Source organism: Chelonoidis abingdonii, chromosome 5, assembly GCF_003597395.2.
Source record: "Chelonoidis abingdonii isolate Lonesome George chromosome 5, CheloAbing_2.0, whole genome shotgun sequence".
NCBI lineage: Eukaryota > Metazoa > Chordata > Testudines > Testudinidae > Chelonoidis > Chelonoidis abingdonii.
The window spans coordinates 128421694-128441559 of NC_133773.1; positions in this window are offsets into that span (position 1 = coordinate 128421694).

The window sequence follows — 19866 nt, forward strand, 5'->3', positions numbered from 1 at the left end:
GGCCTGACGGAGGGGTTGGAGGCAAGACCAGGGCTAATGCAGGAGGTGCTGGGGAGCAAGCAACTTTTTTTCATTCATAACTGAGGCAGCAAGTCCAGAGGTGCCAGGGCTCTAACCTGCGGGGCCCGGAGGTGCCAGGCTCTGACCTGCCAAGCCCGGAGCTCTGACCCGCCAGGCCCACAGGTGCCAGGGCTCTGACCCGCCAGGCCTGGAACTGCCAGGGCTCCAACCCACCAAGCCTGGACGTGCCAGGGCTCTGACCTGTCAGGCCCGGAGGTGCCAGGGATCAGCCCTGGCATAAATTAAGCACTGGGCAAGACGCTGACTCCAGATTCCTCCTCTGCCCCAGTTTGCGTCTGACCCCAATTCCAGTCCTGGAGCATGTGCTGGACCAGAACCCAGATCCCAGTGCCCGTGGACAAGTTGGCATGGAAACATGGAGCAGAGAGCTAGATGGTTAAATTCCCTCTCAGTGACAGCAGAGTGCTACATCTTTGGGAACCCCCGAAACTGGAATGGACATAACCCTGCACAATTTGCTACAGGGAACCGTCCTGCACTGCTGGGGGTGATGGGCTAGAGCCGTGGCTCTCACCCTTTCCTGATTACTGTATCCCTTTCAGGAGTCTGATTGGTCTTTTGTACCCCAAAGTTACACCTCACTTAAATACTATGTGCTTACAAAATCAGACATAACAATACAAAAGTGTCACCACACACTATTACTGGAAAATTGCTTACTTTCTCATTTTTACCATTTAATTATAAATCAATTGGAATATATTGTAATTACAATTTAGAGTATAGTATATAGAGCAGTATACACTAGTCATTGTTTGTATGAAATTTTAGTTTGCACTGACTCCGCTAGTGCTTTTTATGTAGCATGTTGTTAAACTAGGCAAATATCTAGATGAGTTGATGTATCCCCTGGAAGACCTCTGCATACCCCCAGGGTACACGTACCCCTGGCTGAGAACCACTGGACTAGAAGCAGTTTCTCCTCCCTGATTCTTGTTATTCTTGCTATTTTGCCTACATCATATGGCTTCATGGAGTTATAGGAATCCCAGCTGGAAAAGGCCTTTGAGGTCATCTTCTGCTGAGTGGGGTGGAGGAGGGTTGGGAAAGGGAAGAGAAATATTTGGGTCTGAGTGATTCCTTCTGTTGTCTTATTAGTTATATATATTTATAAAATGACAGAAAACATCCTATCAAAGGCTGTTACAGTCTCACTATGCACAAAAGGTGTTATGAGAGTTCATTATTTAGTATTTATATGGTGCCTTCAGACAGTAAAGGCTACATAAGTGCTATTTTTCATTATTTATGTTTAATTATTATTATTTAACAGGGACAGTCTATTATCTTATCCCACACTTTTTTTCCCTGTTATCTTCACTAGAGAAATATTTGTGGATCATATCACTTGTTCCATAACTTCCTAAACTGTGGGTGGGCATCAGCTACACCAGTGATTCTCAAACTTTTGTACTGGTGACCTCTTTCACATAGCAAGCCTCTGAGTGCAACCCCCGCTTACAAATTAAAAACAATTTTATAATGGTGTTAAATATATTTTAATGCTGGATGCAAAGTGGGGTCTAGGGTAGGGGCTGACAGCTCTCGATCCCCATGTAATAACCTCATGACCCCCTGAGGGGTCCCGACCCCCAGTTTGAGAATCCCTGAGCTACACTGATTTATTAATTATTATTAACTTTTTAATAGGAGGTATCTTTAAAATAGAGTCTTTAAACACTTCCTTCCAGCCCGAAGTCCAGTCTTCTAACTCTTAAAGGGTTACAGTTTTTAAAAGAGACACAAGCATTTTGCTAGGTTACTTCTGAACATTGTAGCATCAGAAGCACAGCCTCCAGAAAACCAGTTTTCAGGTTCTCCACCCTCTCCTAAAATAAAGTCAGATTCTTCACAGCATAATCAGCTCCCCCAGAATGAAGCCAGGCTCCTCGGCAAACCACCCTCTTCACCATGTGTGAGAGATTAAAATTGGTTTAAAATCTTACAAATATACCATAATTATCTCAGGCGCTGTAATATACCTACAGATATACCACAATTGACTCACTGTCATGCATCAATTACAACTAAGAGGTGATTCAAATTGTTTCGTGCTGGGAATAAGTCATAGTTTTGTCTTAATTCTCTTGACACAGTAAATCCCTGAGCTACGGAGATGACAATACTATCCACATCAGCTAAGAAAGCTCTTGGGGGATCCAATAAAGCAAGCGGGCATAATAGTTAACCTCGTAGAGCAAATAGATACAGGCCATTGTCAAAACTGTAAAAATCTAAAGCAAATGTTTTGGCACTGGGCAGCTTTGAGATTTCCTTGTAGAAAACCAAATTAAAGATGATATCCACATTTAGATCTCTTTGCCAGTCTGGAGTCACTCTTGACTGCAGCAGAATTACTCTGAGATTGCACCGTTGTAACTGAGATCAGATTCTGTCATGATACCTTTATCACTCACAGAGATATGGATATCTCAATACTGTCGTATTGTGTCAGGAAAAACTGATATGGGTCTAGGGCAGGGGTCTCAAACACGCAGCCCAACTCCCTGCCCTGCGCCCCCTCCTGCACCCCGATCCCCTGCCCTGACCCCATGCTTCACCCCTCCTGCACCCCACACCCCAACTCCCTGCCCTGAGCCCCCTGCCACACCTCTCCTGCACCCCATATCCCCTGCCGCACCCCTCATCCCTCCTGCACCCCATGCCCCAACTCCCTGCCCTGAGACCCCTGCCACACCCCTCCTGCACCCCGTACCCCTTGCTGCACCCTTCATCTCTCCTGCACCCCACACCCCAACTCCCTGCCCTGAGCCCCCTGCCACACCTCTCCTGCACCCCGTACCCTCTGCCACACCCCACACCCCTCCTGCACCCCCTGGAGGCAGGGAGGGGGCGGAGTTGGGGTGGGAATTTTGGGGAAGGGGTTGGCATGGGGGCAGGGAAGGGGTGGGAAGAGGCAGGGCAGGGGCGGGGCCTCATGGAAGGGATGGAGTGAGGGCAGGGACGAGGGCGGCGGGGGGGAAGGTGTCAGTAATGCGGCCCTCGGGCCAATGTACTAGTCCTCATATGGCTCTCATGGTCATTTGAGTTTGAGACCCCTGATCTAGGGCAAGGAAACCACAGATCTCAGCAGCCCTCTCATGTGAGAACATGAATTTTAACTGAAAACAATGCAGGGGGAGGGGAGCATGAGAATCAGACACATTAATAAAATAGGGTTATTGTACAGGCACAAAGATCATTTGCTAGTGTGTCAAATTTGCTGGATGGTGTCACTCACATGTGACGTTATTGGTGCCAGAAAATCAATAAATAACAACATAATGACAATGATAATAATAAATTAACATAGCACAAAAAGGGACACATTGTGATCTCATTGTCATTTTGAAGATGTCCAGGCCCTGGTCTTTTTGATGACATTGAGCCAAATTCGGACTCATTTATGTATCATTAGTGTACAGAATTTGGCGCTACACAGAGAGCAGTAACACAATTAATTATGCCTCATAGTACTTCTGTAATTATTATTGTCCAGGGCACACGAGGACACTGAGCCAGAGAGGTTAAGGCATATAAGGCAGCTAGAGGTAGCACAAAGAATTCGTTGCTCCTAGGTCTGTATGCAGTACAATAGATCATGCTGCCACATCAGATGAAGCCAAATGCTACCGTGACCTTGAATCATTGAAATGTTGGATCAAGTTAAACCCTGAAAGGGGTTATTAACAGAGTCTTGGGGCAAGAGTTGTGTCTAGAAAATAGAACATCTGATCCAAACATAGTGAATTGGGAGATTGCCTCTTATGCTACCTGAGATATGTAAAGATCTGAACATGCAATCATACAAAGCCAACACTTTAATGGTTTTGAACTGTTTTTAATATGGAGGAAAACTAAGTGCTTTGGGAGCTCTTTGCAACAGGAAATCAAAATGCTATTGAGATAGTCCTATAAAAAGACCTTCACAGTTTGTAGTTTTCCCCAGATCAGAATATTTTTAGGTTTCCCTTTTATCAACCCCTGCCCCATTACATTCAGTTGAAATGGTGGAACACAGATACACTTAAGCACAGATTTTTGGAAACTGCCTCACTGCATTCTGTGGTGACAACTGTAACAGCTTCCTAGATGAAGTGTATGCAGCTAAAAACTAAGATTCTGAATTGTACCTTGGTCACATTCTTACTATAAAGTTAATTTATATGCACACGCAAACACTATACAACACTCTCTGAATTTATTTTGAAGTCATTATGCCATAAGACATACCTATCCCCAAACAGATATACTGAGTGTACCTTTCATCTTAATTTATTGCTACATTTAACAAAGAAAAATATACTGGATTATATTAGTATTCTTAATGCCCTTTAATATCCACAGTGTGATGAAAATCAAGTCCCTTTAAGATGCTCTATCTAGAGCAAGGACTGCATTTGTTCTTGTGGATACGTGACATAAGTATGTTGCAATGTTCTCAGCATCAGATCCTATTAATGTTTTGTTCTAACACCATATTAATATGCCTAGACCTTGTCCTGGAAGAAACTGTCAATGCCTCCTCTTGCGGGCAATCTGTTGACAGCTCTGAAACAAGTTATAGTCAGGCAACCACTAAAGAAATCAGCTCTAAGCATGAGCATCTTGGCCAGCTACCTCTCATTCTCCAACTACCCCTTATCAAGAAAACTCATTTAGCAGATGCTGACTGGCTAGCTTCCCCAAACATCTAATGTCCTAAAGCTCTATATATCCCATTTGAGCAGGGTTCAGAAGGCAAGAGATGGACGCTGGCTGTCCTTACTGATAGAACACGCTTCTCAATTTTTCAGCAGCTATTAACGCAGTCAGTCACAAAGTGTTGCTGACACTTGTTACAGTGGATAGAATAGCCTTCAAGTGGTTCTGCTCATTCATTTCTCAGAGAGTGGTTGTGGGTAATTTCTTCCCATTCCTGACTGCTCTCAGCAATCCTCAGTCCTGTCACCTCCTCTGTTCAACATCTATGTGAAGTTGCTAGATAAGATTGTGAGATGATAGGGGTTGCAGCAGTGTCATAACTACACCAATGTCACTCTGCTGTGCATCTTCTTGTCATCTCCTGGCTACCCAATGTCTGGTGAAAACTGAGATCTATTTGGAAAGACATCTGACTGCAGTTCAACTCAGGCAAGGTGGAGGTGATACTGATTGGCAGTTGGAAGGGCTTTGAGGACTTGGTGAACTCTATAACTGTTCCCTCAGTTGAGAGCATCTGCCAAACTGTCATCAAATAGTCTGAAGTTCTTACTAGATACAAAATGGCTCCTTGACTCCCAAGTTGCTTTAGTTCTCAGAAGAAAAAAAATTTTGTTGCAAAGACATTGCCCCTTATCTTGTTAGATGCAATTTTCATCACATCTTTATAACTTATTGGTTGGACTATTGCAACAGGCTGCATCTGTGACTGTCATTGAAAGTCATCTGGAAACACTAGCTAGCTTGATATGCAGCTGCCTGTCTTCTGGGAGCGGGGAGTTGGGCTGACGAGCTCTCTGTGCTGCTTGCCAATTGAGTGAAATTCAAATTACCAGTTGGCATAAAGAGAGTGCTAGGCCCATGTTACCTTAAGGACTGCTTCACTATTTCGGAATCACTGCAAGACCTGTCCTTTGAACCTTATGCCCCCAGGATGATGCTCATGACGGGCAGAGGCAGGGCTTTCTCAGTGATGAGCCCACAGGTCTAGAATTACTCTCTGCAGAAAAATGCTTAAGCATGAACCTGGTCACATAAAGAGAAAGATGCAAGATGCCTGTCTGCTCAGGTCTTTTTAATCAATTAAACTATTAATTCCTGGGTTCTTAGTTGAATAGTCAGATGAAAAGCTGTGGACAGCTGAGGAGTATGGTGATTTGTTCTTCTTACCTGGAATGTTTATGGACCTAATGTAAGCCTTGTAAAATGTGTCCAGGTAGCACAGTGGTTAGTATCCTATCATATAATATCTGTCATATAATAGCCTATTCAGTGGATCATCACATTTTCATTTTTAGTCTCCTTATTATACAGAAAACAAGTGTGAATCAATATGGAGGATGAGCAAAACATTGAAACAGGTTAACTATTAATGAAAATTTTAATGCATTGAAGCAGGTGCTTCAGGATTATACAGAGGCACAGCTGCATAAACCTCAGTATCACATCCGGTTATGTATATACAATGAATTTGGCCAAAATAAATCTTGTCATAAGTGGAAGGCTTGGATGCACTGAATACCATACCTATATAATACAGTAACAAGTTATTTCTCCAGGCTGATAAAAAGTCATTAGCTAAATATCAGACTGGGCTAAAATATTGGTTCAAAAATCAGATCTTCATCAGCCTTTTGAGAAGAGGTCAAGGTTTCCTAACTTTTAGAATGGAAGTGTTGGAGAGAATTAGCATAACAGAAATGCATACTGGAGTAAGTTTGCCACAGATCATGTCAGCATCCATTTGTATCAATAATGGATGTGAAAATGGCTAAACCATTTTTTATTGAACTCATCAGTTTGAAAGACTGAGATTCCAAGCAGATACTTATTGTTGCTAAGAGTAAGAGCCCAAATGATTGTCAGGGTAAACATCACATAAGGCTAAACCACCGTGCTAAGATTTCCTCTGTGCTTGCAAATGAAAAGCATGGAACTTTGAAGGTTGTGAGAATGCAGCTTTGTCTTATAAAAGTTATTTCACACAGCCCAAACTGTGTAATAAATAAGGGCAGATGAACAGAGGGAAAGTCAGAAGCCTAAATAAGGGAAAAGTGCTGTTTTGAGTAGGGCTCTCCATTAATCGCAGTTAACTCAAGTGATTAACTCAAAAAAAATTAATCACGATTAATCACAATTTTAATCACACTGTTAAGCAATAGAATACCAACTCAAATTTATAAAATACTTTGGATGTTTTTCTACATTTTCAAATATATTGATTTCAGTTACAATACAGAATGCAAAGAGTTCAGTGCTCACTCTTTATTATTATTTTGATTACAAATATTTGCACTGTAAAAATGATAAACAAAAGACATAGTATTTTTGAGTTCACCTCATACAAGTATTGTAGTGCAATCTCTTTACTGCGAGAATGCAACTTACAAATGTCGATTTTTTTGTTATATAACTGCACTCAAAAACAAAACAATGTAAAACTTAAGAGCCTACAAATCCACTCAGTCCTACTTCTTGCTCAGTCAATCACTAAGATAAACAAGTTTGTTTACGGGAGACAATGCTGCCCACTTCTTTTTTACCTGAAAGTGAGAACAGGCATTGCATGGCAAGGTATTTACCAGATATGCTAAACATTCATATGCCCCTTCATGCTTCGATCACCATTCCAGAGGACATGCTTCCATGCTGATGAGGCCTGTTAAAAAAAAAACACATTAATTAAATTTGTGACTGAACTCCTTGAGGGAGAATTGTATGTCTTCTGCTCTGTTTTACCTGCATTCTGCCATATATTTCATGTTATAGCAGTCTCAGATGATGACACAGCACATGTTCATTTTCAGAATGCTTTCACTACACATTTCACAAAACACAAAGAAGGTACCAATGTGAGCTTTCTAAAGTTAGCTACTGCACTCAACCCAAGGTTTAAGTATCTGAAGTGCCTTCCAAAATCTGAGAGGGACGAGGTGTAGAGCATGCTTTCAGAAGTCTTAAAGAGCAATACTCAGATGCAGAAAGTATAGAACCTAAACCAACAAAAAAGAAAATCAACCTTCTGCTGGTGGCATCTGATGCCGATGATGAAAATGAGCATGCATCGGCCTGCACTGCTTTTGGTCATTATTGAGCAGAACCCATCATCAGCATGGATGCATATCCTCTGGAATGGTGGTTGAAACATAAGACACATGAATCTTTAGCACAATCTGGCAACCTAAAAACTTGCGACTTTGGCTACAACAGTGCCATGTGAAATGCCGTTCTCACTTTCAGCTGATGTAAACAAGAAGCAGCAGCATTATCTCCGTAAATGTAAACAAACTTGTTGTGCTGGAATTGCGTTGAACAAAAGTAGACTGAGTGGACTTGTAGGCCTAAAGTTTCATTGCTTTATTTTGAATGCAGCTTTTTTGTACATAATCTACTTCTAAGTTCAACTTTCAGAAAAAAATTGCACTACATTACTTGTATTAGGTGAATTGAAAAATACTATTATTTATTTTTTACTGTGCTAATATTTGTAATAAAAATAAATATAAAGGAGGCCTGTACATTTGATTGTGTTGTAATTGAAATCAATATATGAAATGTAGAAAAGCCCCAATATATTAAATAGTGGTTTGCTATTAGTGTTAACAGCAACAATTAAATCACGATTAATTTTTTTAATCGTTTGACAGCCCTAGTTTTAAGATGAGCTTTGTAGAAGGATACGGGGTTAGTGAGCTGGAGAGATACAGGAAGGCTCTTCTGCAGCAGCTGCATGGAAGGTGGCTCTTGCAGCAGTGAAACAGTATGAAAGGGCAGAGAGAAAGGGAGTGCCAGATGATTGGAGGAAATGGGGAGAAGAAGAGAGACACAAGGCTGGAGAGAACCTCTGGAGGGTTTGAAAAACAAAGATTTGGAACTGGATACTGAGGTGATCCTACTTCAACATATCTCCAGTGGATGCTGGCCATGTCACCTCCTCCACTGCCATTGGCTGGCTCTGGACCCTTAGAGAGTGTGACTGTAGGATACTTTCCACCCCCAGCACAGATCCTACCAGCTTCTGCTACCAGAGGCCTGGGAGTGAAACAAGCCCTTAGAAGAAAATTATCTCCTTCTTCTAGGCTTGGGGAATAAGAAGGTAAAGATACAACTTCTGCCAGATAGACCTTTCAAATATACACCATGCACAGTGTATATTCATTTCAAATGAGCCTTGATCACCACATTTCCCTTGGACAGCCATAGAGACAGAATTACTTCTAGGGGGCAAGGGATATATTTTTGAAATGGCAAACTACTTATCTACACCTATCACTGTGAGAGTAATGAGGCATTGTAGTAGGACCTGCTGAAGTTTCCTAAACCAAAGTCAATGTTGTCCATTTGCTGGGAGCCCAGTTGCCACACTTAGGTAATTCCACTGAAGTCAGAAGTGGCTCCAGCTTTGCTCTGTTGCCTGATGTAAAGGAGATCTAAACCACAATTCAGAGGAGATTGCTGCTGCCCTGCTCATGAGCATGGAAGTGCAGTCCCAGATGCAAGACTACAAAGCTGCATCTAATTATCATTAGTTATGAATGCAGAGGTAGAGCCCTAAATGCCCTAGGCATTTTTTCAAATGCAGGGGGCGGTGCAGTCTCTGCCCCAAAGAGCATGCACTCTGAAAAGCTAGCCAAAGGAGAGGGAAAAGGATGCAACATGCAAGCAAATTGATCGGGTAGGTTATAGGCCCACAGTTTATTAGCTGGCTGTTTGTTGCTCTAAGATAAACTCAGCAATTGAGCCCCCCTTTTCCTCTCAAACTCTTTTCCTCCCCAACGATCTCTAGCTCCAGATCCACCATCACCGCCCCTCCCAGAATTGGACCCCTTTTTTGCAAGTGGGGAGAAAGCAAGTAAGTGGGGAGAAAGCAAGCAGACCACTCATCCACCTCACTTCCTGTATGTAGGTGACGCAGAAGAAGTGGGTCTTCTGTGGGGATTTAAATGAGGATAGGGTAGCAGCTTTGTGGACCAGCTCAGGTATTGATTCAAGCAGCCTTCTGATGTATTGGAGAGCTGGACCTCGCTTGGATGAGGTTTGAGGCCATGCGCAGACTCTGTCGACACAGTTTGAAATCTTCATCAGTAAGTCATCCTCAGCATCCCACATATGCTCCTTGCTTATATAAAAGTGGGTGGAGTCTAAGCATTTTCTACCCCAATCCACAGAACTGGCGGAGAACTGGTAGTGGCAGGATTATCCAGATCATCAGTGGCAGACTGGGGAGTTATGGAGATCCAGGCTCCCATCTCCCAACCTTACCCAGGCAGCATCGAAGGGGCAGTGGCTGTGCTGCCTTTAGTGCTGACTGACACCTATTTGGTGACTGTGTGCAGCAGTCACAGCACATACAGTGGCAGTTAGTGCAGCCTTAATTTACCGGCAGCTCCTCTGTGGTCATGCTGCTTAGTGCATTTGCTCATTGGCTTCTGCTCCAACCTTTCACCCTGTTTACTGTATCCACAAGCTCCTTGGATATTCAGATATTTTGCTAAGAAAGGGAAGATCGCTATGTAAATTACAAGGGGAACACTCTGCTTTACCTGTTTATCCCTTGGAATCACCTTACTATGGATTTTCAGGGGAACTGCTTCTCTTCACAGTGTGGGTTAATTGGGAGGGGGAAGCATATTAGTTATTATTAACGTTCTAACACTGGCCATTTAATTAAAACAATAATTAATAACTATTTGAGATCTTTAATCTATGAATGACTGAAGAATTTTACTCTGCTTCCAGTAGAGCTTTTCTTCTCAGTGGCACTTTGTCTTACTTTATGATAGGACTTGAACGCTGGGACAAATCAGTCATTCTTAACGCCACTTTAATACTGACAGTGTATTCCCACAAGACAGAGTCGATACAGTACAGTGTCTGATTCCGTCCCAGCTTCGTCTAGTGGCTGATTTGTATGTGTATCTCCTTGGCAAGTCTTGTGGCAGTTTAATTTTGACTAGAAGCACAGTATAAACCCTGCTTGGAATATACTACAGTGAAAATAGGCGTGTGGATTCTACCATGAATCCTAGACACATTAGTATATTAAATACACAAACCATTTTTAAAATCAAATTATCATGAAGGGATTTTTTTTTGGCTCTGTATTATGAAACAAAAAGTGAGGGCTTTACAGATCCCATGTTCGTTTCTAGCAATTTTGCAATTATCAAGCACTTCTCTGATGATGGTCTCCAAGTACTTCACAAACAGAAATGAAGTATGTTCCATGACAATTCTGTCAGATAGGTATTATCCCCACTTTACATGCGCTTAGTCTGAGGCACAGAGAGGTTAACTGGCTCTCAGTCCTCTGCTCTCATCATGACACCGAATACAGGACTGTCATAACCAGAGTATATTAATTCTTCGATGCTCCTGAACATTTGCAGAAGTGGCTTCTATGTGATTCTGTCGATGAAGCATATTGTATATCCAGATCAAATGAAACAAAAAAAGCAATCTGTGGTCCTGGAGGTTTGGCTTGGTGCAGCACTGAAAGGCCTCTACATAGTAATTGTGGCATAAATCATTTCATTCATCATTAAGACAAAAAATATTTGTGGTGCCGAAAGCAGTAGTTACATAAGAAATTGGATCGGAGGCAGGTAAGGCGTTACACAGAGCCAGTTAATCAACAACGGAAATGTTAGAATGTTAGTAGAATTAACAATGATATGAGAGTCGTGTTTTGACAGGTATTTCCATACATTCCAAGACATATTTAGATACTCTAACATCTTTCCTATGAATGCAATTTATTGCTCAAGTTATAGCACAGTATGCAATGAGTAAACAGACTTGCAAGTGGCTGTGAAATGAAATATGATAGTGGGAAAGGGCAGTTGTCCATGTAGCTCTGATGTGTTCAGAACCACAACCTTTTTGAAAAATGGACATTTTTTGTTCTTAAAACAGGCAAAATACCTAGAAAACTTCTCATAATAGCTGGACTCTACAGGTATGTCTACACTGACTCTGCCTTGGGCTCCCAGGGCACAGGCTATTGGGTGTTTAATTGTAGTGTAGATATTAAGGTTCAGGCTGCAACCTGAGCTCTGGGATCCTCCTACTTTGCAGAGTCCTAGGGCCCAGGCTCCAGTCCGAGCCTGAATATCTACACTGCAATTAAACCGCCCCTTGACCCAAGCCCCGCACGCCTGAGTCAGCTGGCATGGGCCAGCCTGGGGTTTTTAATTGCACTGTAGACATACTCTAAGACTGGGAGTATTCCCAAAGAAAGGGATTCCCTCTTGTTGATTATCCTTTCAGAATGAGAAATGTTACATGATCCAGCTCTCAGGATCCAAAGCTTTGGGGTTGCTGCTCTTCACAGATAAGAGTTTGCTTTGTCTCCAAGGATGACAGTAAAGGACAGAGGGACCTGGTTAAGACCACACAGCCCACAGGAAAGTATGGAGCTAACAGGGTTGTTGGCATTTCCAAAAGCTGAAGACTGGTATAAAATTATTGTTCAGGCAGTTAGCAGAGAGTCTGCAGCTTGCTGTGAGTCTGTGCGGGCCTCTGGAGGGAGAGACTCTACACAGAAGCCATTTCTTGAACTGTGCCAAGGGTGAGCTCTATTAGACTCTGGGGGAAGGAAGCCCCATTGTTAAGTTATTTACAATGGACCTGGCAAAAACATTGAAAAATATATATTGTTGGGAATCAACCTTGCATTTGCTAGATGAGCTAACATTCCTTTCCTTTTTTTCTTTTAATTTCAGGCCAATACACTGGGTAAATCTGGTAAGACCTTTTGAAAATGTCAGCCCCAACTAGTACTAGTCACCTTGGAAATCTTAAAGGTGCCTTAAATGCTGGCCATGGGCAGATGTAACTTTCACTTGGGTGGATCACTGGCCTGTGAATTAGACCTAAGTTCTGTTCCCTGATCTGCCACTGACTGCAAACCTGGACAATTCACTTTCCCTCTTTATGTCTCTCTGATTCTTTGTCTGTTTTTAGACTAACAAATTTATTTGGGCATAAGCTTTCGTGGGCTAAAACCCACTTCACTGGATGCAGTCTCTAAGGTGCCACAAGGTCTCCTTGTTCTTTTTACTGACGCAGACTAACATGGCTACAACTATGAAACCTGTTTTAGACTGTAAGTTCTTTTAGGCAACAAATGGCTCTTGCTACATGTTTGTACAGGACCTAGCACAATGGGGCCATGAGCTCAGTTGGATACTCTAGATTCTACATATACAGATAATAATATTATGAAAGAGGTGTTAATGGCCCGCTTTTAGGGGTCTCCGAAGCAAAGACTTCATTAAAGTTGGTGTGTGAAACTCCATTGCATAGGAAATACAGCTGCAGACAAAGGATGGTGCTGATGTCTGGATCCACCTGGCAAGACCAGTCAACTGAGAGGGGAATGTGGAGCTAACAGGATTTCCTGCATTTCAAACCCAGAGGCTGAAAGTTGGGACAAAATTATTGTGTCAGCAGTTAGCAGAGAGGATTCTGCCTTTTGCTGTGAGTCTGTGTGGGTCTCTGGAGAGAAAGAAGCAAGAGACCTTGCTCTTTAGAGACGTCAGCAGTAGCTGGTCTGAGGCTTCTGTACAAAGAGAGCTGTGTCATGTATGTTGTTTTGTTTGTATCACTGTGGAGGGAAATAGGATGTGTTCCCACGGTGTAAATAAACACATTACACTAAGAACATATCCTGGCTCCATGTCACCAATTTCTCATCCAAATGGAGACCACACTGGAAGGCTCCAAATTTTGGCCACTGCTTGGCCAAAAAGGGCAACGATAATAATTTATCTTTCAAATTCTTTGCTCATTACGGTCTTCTCTTTTCCTGGTTTTCTTCCTGCTCCCTGGCATGTCGACCAGCTCTCAAATCAATGTGGAGCTAGAAGCATGTAAATCAGTTCAGAATATCATAGCATTACCGTACTGCACATCTATCTATAAAAGAAGGATTTTCTTTTTCTTGAGAAATTGCTGCCTACTTTGTTTGCAACATCTGTGTGAGATATTCTGTCCAATGAGGCGTTCAGCTTCTGACAGACAACCAGTAAAGCTTGAGAAATTGTTGCTACTTGTTGAGAGTGAGTGTCATTCTGTTTGCAGCTTAGCCCTCACAGTAGGCACACACAGGCCACGTCTACACTATGGGATAATATCGAATTAACTAAAATCGGTTTTATAAAACTGATATTATAAATTCGATTTCATGCGGCCACACTAGGCACAGTAATTTGGCGTTGTGCGTCCATGGTCCGAGGCTAACGTCAATCTGAAGCGTTGCATTTGTGGGTACTCTTCCGTTGAGCTATCCCATAGTTCCCGCAGTCATCCCCGCCCCTTGGATTCTGGTGTTGAAATCATTATTGCCGTGGGTGGTCTGGTAAATGTCAGTCAATTCGCTTCTCCGAGAAACATATCAAGCTGACAATCCTTTCGCGCCGTTTTTCTCCCTGGATGCCCTGGCAGACGCATAGAGCGCGGCAACTGAGACCCCCGTTCAGCGTTATTTTTTTTCTTGGCACCGTTATAGTGCAACGGATGCCGGGAAGAGGCAATGCAGCGCTACACAGCAGCATTCAACTTGCTTTGCATGCATAGCAGAGATGGTTACCAGTTCTTCTGTACCGTCTACGCCGTAGTTAACGGGAATGTAAATGACGGTTATCTCTCCTTCCTCTGTTACAGTCCGCTGGCTCATAGTGCCCAGCGCAAAATCGCCAGGGCGCAACGTCAAAAGCAAAATTGGGACTGACTCCCGAGTCAAAATCCCTCCTACTGGTTGTAAAAATAGATGTCAGTCCTGCCTAGAATAGGGCAAGGTACTAGAGGACCAGTGTATCAGAAAGCACAGCGCTCCGGTAGTATTCCAAGGGTGCCCACTGCAACAACCCCATCCTGTTGCTGCCCCTCCCCAACGCGTGCCGACTACCGTGCAGTGTCCCCCCCATTATCTGTCAATAGAAGATATAAAGATCAAGAAAGAACAGACTGTGCTTGAGTTGAGATAATGAGTAGAGGCGCCTCCCGGGGCTATAAGTCCAGCAGAACGATTAATGCACGGGTGAGAGAGAGGGGCCCAGCACTGCCCTGCTAGACAGTCCCAGGCAGTACACCGACGTTTCTTTACCAGGAAAGGGGAGGGCTGAATAGCAGCCGTCACCCCCAGTTTGCTATGATGAAGAACGGTTACCAAGCCGTTCTGTCACCATCTACTGGAGTAACTGGAGGTCATTCCATTTTACAGCGCGCCCCCGCAGCTCACCTAGGCCACGCAAGGACACTCACGGGCTGATGGCAACGACGGATATCAGTCATATTGCACCATCTATCCACTGCGGAGGGGGATGCAGGAGCGATACTGCTCTTCACTGCTGCAGCATCGTCTACCAGAAGCAATTCGAGTACACATAGGTGACATTGAAAGATAGCAAGAAATGATTCTTCCCGCTTTCCACGTGGGGGGGGGGGAGCGGGAACTGAGACATCCCTGAACCACGCCAGACACTGTGTTGAACCTACAAGACAATTGGAGCTCAGCCAAGAATGCAAATAATTTTCAGAGACTGCTGTGGACTGTGGAATAGCTGGAGTCCTCATACCCCCCCATCCATGAGCGTCCATTTGAAGTCTCTGGCTTCGTACGCCTTGTCACGCAGGCTGTATGCCTGGAGAGTTTTTTCAAATGTTGGCTTGGCATTCTCGTGTTGTGACGGAGCTCTGATAAAACAGACTTTGTCTCCCCATACAGCGATCAGATCTAAGTACCCCGTAGCGCGGTCCTATCTGCAGCTTTCTCTGGATTTGAGACGCATCGCCACCACGGCTGAATCGCAGCCCACGCTGCAAACCAGGAAAGGTAGATGCAAAAGTCCGCGGGCTTTCCTGTTTACCTCCCGCTGCATTCGAGTTCCAGATTGCTGTCAAGCGTCATGTGCAACTGTGGGAATATCCGCCGGAAGGCCAATATACGCGATTTCCGTCCACACTAACCGTAATCCAATGTTAATACGACCTTTAGCGCTACTACCTCCGTCGGGGCGGAGCTAAGAAATTCGATAAGAGGCCCAATTTATATCGATATAAAAGGGCATGTAGTTGTGACGGTTCAGCGTTAAATCGATTTAACGCTCTTTAAATCGATTTAAACGCGTAGTGTAGACCAGGCCACAGAAATGGTAAATACATGCTTCTTCCTGTGAATGGACAGGGAAAACCTGAAAAATCAAGCAGCCTTTCACATCATGAATGTTTATTTTATATTTGACGATGTTGGAAAACTTTAAAAGATCCATGAACCAAATTGAACTGGGTCAGTGAAATTTTTATGGAGAAATATATTCTTCAAAAGCCAGAACAGAATCATATTGGGGAAAAAACTCAAAAAGGCTTGGAACTTTCACTGTTAATATGGCAAAGATGCTGTATGCATCATTGGAGATGAAAAATATTATAAAGTATTATCATTGTGCACAATAGTCATTTGTATTGATACTAGTTCTTTTATTCCATAGCTGTCTCCTTACCTGTCTCAAAAATCTTCCAGGATCTCTCTGTATGTACTGTATATTCAGAATGTGACCCACACACTCTTTTGGAACTGTCTGATACTAGACAAGAGGCACTGGCTGCCAATTAAAAATCCAGACCATAAAATGTCACATAAGCTGGAAAAAATAATTTGATTCCAGGAGGTGTTATCTACTCTGTTTTATGCATATTTTATTTAACCGCACTAGCCATAGGGGGTGTAAAGTTGTAAAGTGGTAATATTGAAGTGTCTCAAGATCACCTTTGAATAAGGGAATCTGGGATCTGGGTTAAGAAAGCCAAGAAAACCTGGCTGAGATTTTCAGAGTAGGTAGGTGGCTCCCGTGTTATTTTGAGTGTGTTTTCCGTGTTCTGTATTATAATTTCAGTTCCCCAGGAGGCCAAAATCCTAAGAACAAGGCTTTGTCGAGTCTAAGTCTACATTATAAATGGGACCTCTATCTCATCTAAGTGTCCATGTATTCAGGCAGAAACTTTAAAGTGCTGGATGGGTGATGCTGGACCATGGTCCACCTCCAACTGTTAATTTTCAGTTCTCATTTATCATCTTTTCGCCTTAACAATGATTTTAGATCTCTGCTGCAACTTAGTGTGGCATGTACCAACTTTCTTTTTAATTTCAGATCAGAGGATTTGAGAAGTCATGGGCTGTGGGAGAGAGCAGGGTCTGGTATCTTTGGAAGAAGGGAAGGGTACAAAGACAGTGGGGGTGGGATGGGCAGAGGCAGACAGTAGAGAGGAAACTAATCTATACTTACATTTTCTTTACAGGAAATAATTTCCACCCATCACTACAATGCAGCCACCTCTGTGATGGATGGAATGTGGCCACTGTTTAACATGGCACAGAAGATTTTAAGAGGAAGATGAGTACTGTTTCCAGAGTCATTACAACATGATGACAAAACAACACAAATGAGACACTGTCCTAATGCAATGTCCTTGTCCTCCAATATGGGAAACATATGTACTCTGTCCAGGAATCTGGCAAACCATATAGCTAATATGCATATAGAAAGCTGGATCTCTTTATACTTCGTGAACATGAATCATTCTCATGCACCATAAAAGCAGTGACTGTGGGTCGAATTCTATCAGTCTATACTTCCCTCATATAACTTCACTGGAGTTGCACAGGATTTTTAAGTAAGGGGAGGATTTGGCCTACTGGTTTCAGTTACTGTTGTATTCTACTAGAATTTGTCAGCACTGCAAATTCTCTTTTCGCAATCAGCCTGCTTCCAGTAAAACTGATAATGGCATTTTCAATGACCTTCATTTATCACCAGTACTTGAACTGCGTAAAAGACAGGGCCAGATTCAGCTGGCATGTTTCAGGATAGCTTCACTGACCTCAGTGGAGCTACATTGACTTTCCCCGGCTGAGGATGTGTTCTATGGAATTTAAATTGGCAACATTTCGATAATGCTTCTATCAAAGATAGAACTTGCAAAGTACAAAATGCACACGTATAGTGAAAACAATGCATACTTGGGGCATACTTTCTCTTTTATAATGCAAAGGCTTGAGATTCCAGGCTCAGTATTTTTCTGCAGGTGATACCTTTGCAGATAACAGACATCTGCATATCTGACACTTTCTACTTGCACACATACTCCCTGAGGCAGCCAGTCAGGCTACACAAATACGGTATTTGTAATTCACATAAGATCAAGAATGTGAGAGTGAAGGTACAGTCCTCACTCTGAAAAGCACCTCAGCTTTCGGGAATATCATGCATACCAGGGATATATGTCTTAATGACTGAAGGCTCCAGTCCTGCCCTGAACTCATGGGCAGACCCCTGAACCCTTTGGAGAGCCCCACTGAAATCCAGGGTGGGGCCTAAGGCACTTGGCAAGCTGGAAAGAGCGGCCACTGCATTCCATTTGTTTCTCACAGCCTAGACTTCAACTTTCTTAATCGTTAGGAAATTAGCATCTAGTGAAGACACTTTCAAACTGCCCTTTTTCAAAAAGTAGATTGAACATCAGTTATTTCGTTTTGAATGTTTTGAGATATGGTAGTGGCTTCATGAATAAGAAATTCAAATAGGTGGGCCTCTTTAAACCAAGTTGAAAAGTGACATATTCTTTCATTTAATCCTCTGGAGACTCCAGTTACCTATTTGCAGGACTTTAGCAATCTGAATCTTTCCTGTGCCACCGGACCTCACTTAGGGCACAAACAAGGCTCTGCCATCCCTATCTATGTTGGGCTGTGTTTTGCACATCCTCTATATTAGGTCCCATAATTTTTCCCCCTCTTAAGTATTGTTTGATGAACGCTCCCCTGCACCCCTATAGGAAGCATACCCCGCAGTTGGGAGACCACTGTTTTAAGCCAAAGTGACCTAAGCAGGTACACCCAAGTAAGTACTAAGGGCCCAGTTGTGTCACCTTAACTTTAATTGAATAGCACTTTCTTCCACAAAAAGCTCTGTTGACTTTAATGGGAATAATTCCAGAGTAAGGTGCTAATTAACATGAGCAAGTCTATCCAGTCTGGTCCCAAGACATTGCTTTTTTCAATTTCACTGTTGTAAAAGTGTCAATCTTTTTTATCAAGAAAGTTGGATATCAGGTGGCGAGGCTCACCCTCACAGCTATGGAAGGCCTCACTTGTATAATTAAGACAGCTGAAGAATAATTTCATTCATAGTTCAATAAGTTTTCTTGGTTGGTGGTCCTTTACTGAGGGAGCACAGAGTTTTCGTCAGCGGCTGACATGCTGTGCCAGTGTGGGGCACCACAACAAATAAATTCACCTTTAGAGCTGCCAGAATTTCCAACAATATTTTTAATTATTTCTCAGAGGACCCCAAGCCTCCAGCTTTGTAAATTGTCCATCTAATCTGGGTGGCCAGGTGACTCATATTGTGGGCCACAGCTGTCTTCTGTTTCAGTACAGAAGCACAGCCCATGGAAACTGTAAGTCCCAACATGCACTGCCTAATCTGATCCAAGTGGAAGATGGCTCTTGGGGCCAAGCAGCATCCAAGGACCCCAGCTCCTCATGGGAGATTGTGCCATCTGCCACTGACTCCATTTTATGGAGGTTAGATACAGCCTCTGGGTTTCCACAAAGTTACCAGTGTGACACATGATACTAAACTCTGTACCTAAGGTTTACTAGTATATTGGGCTTTGAGCTTCTTGGAAACCCAAGTCCTGACCCCATTTGAACGACAGCTACCATCTTCTTGTTGAAAATTGTATTACAGTTTACGCACACTGCCGCTCTGCAATAAGGCTACATGTGCTAAACCACTGGTTCTCAAACTTTTGTACTGGTGACCCCTTTCACACAGCAAGCCTCTGAGTGCGACCCCCCCCCCCAATAAATTAAAAACACCTTTTTACATATTTAATACCATTATAAATGCTGGAAGCAAAACGGGGTTCGGGATGGAGTCTGACAGCTCATGACCCTCCCCCCCCATGTAATAACCTTGCGACCCCTTGAGGGGGGTCACATCCTCTCGTTTGAGAACCCCTGTGCAAAACTATGTCTGATAAAACCACCTGTGAAACTATGCCTATAGAGGCATACAA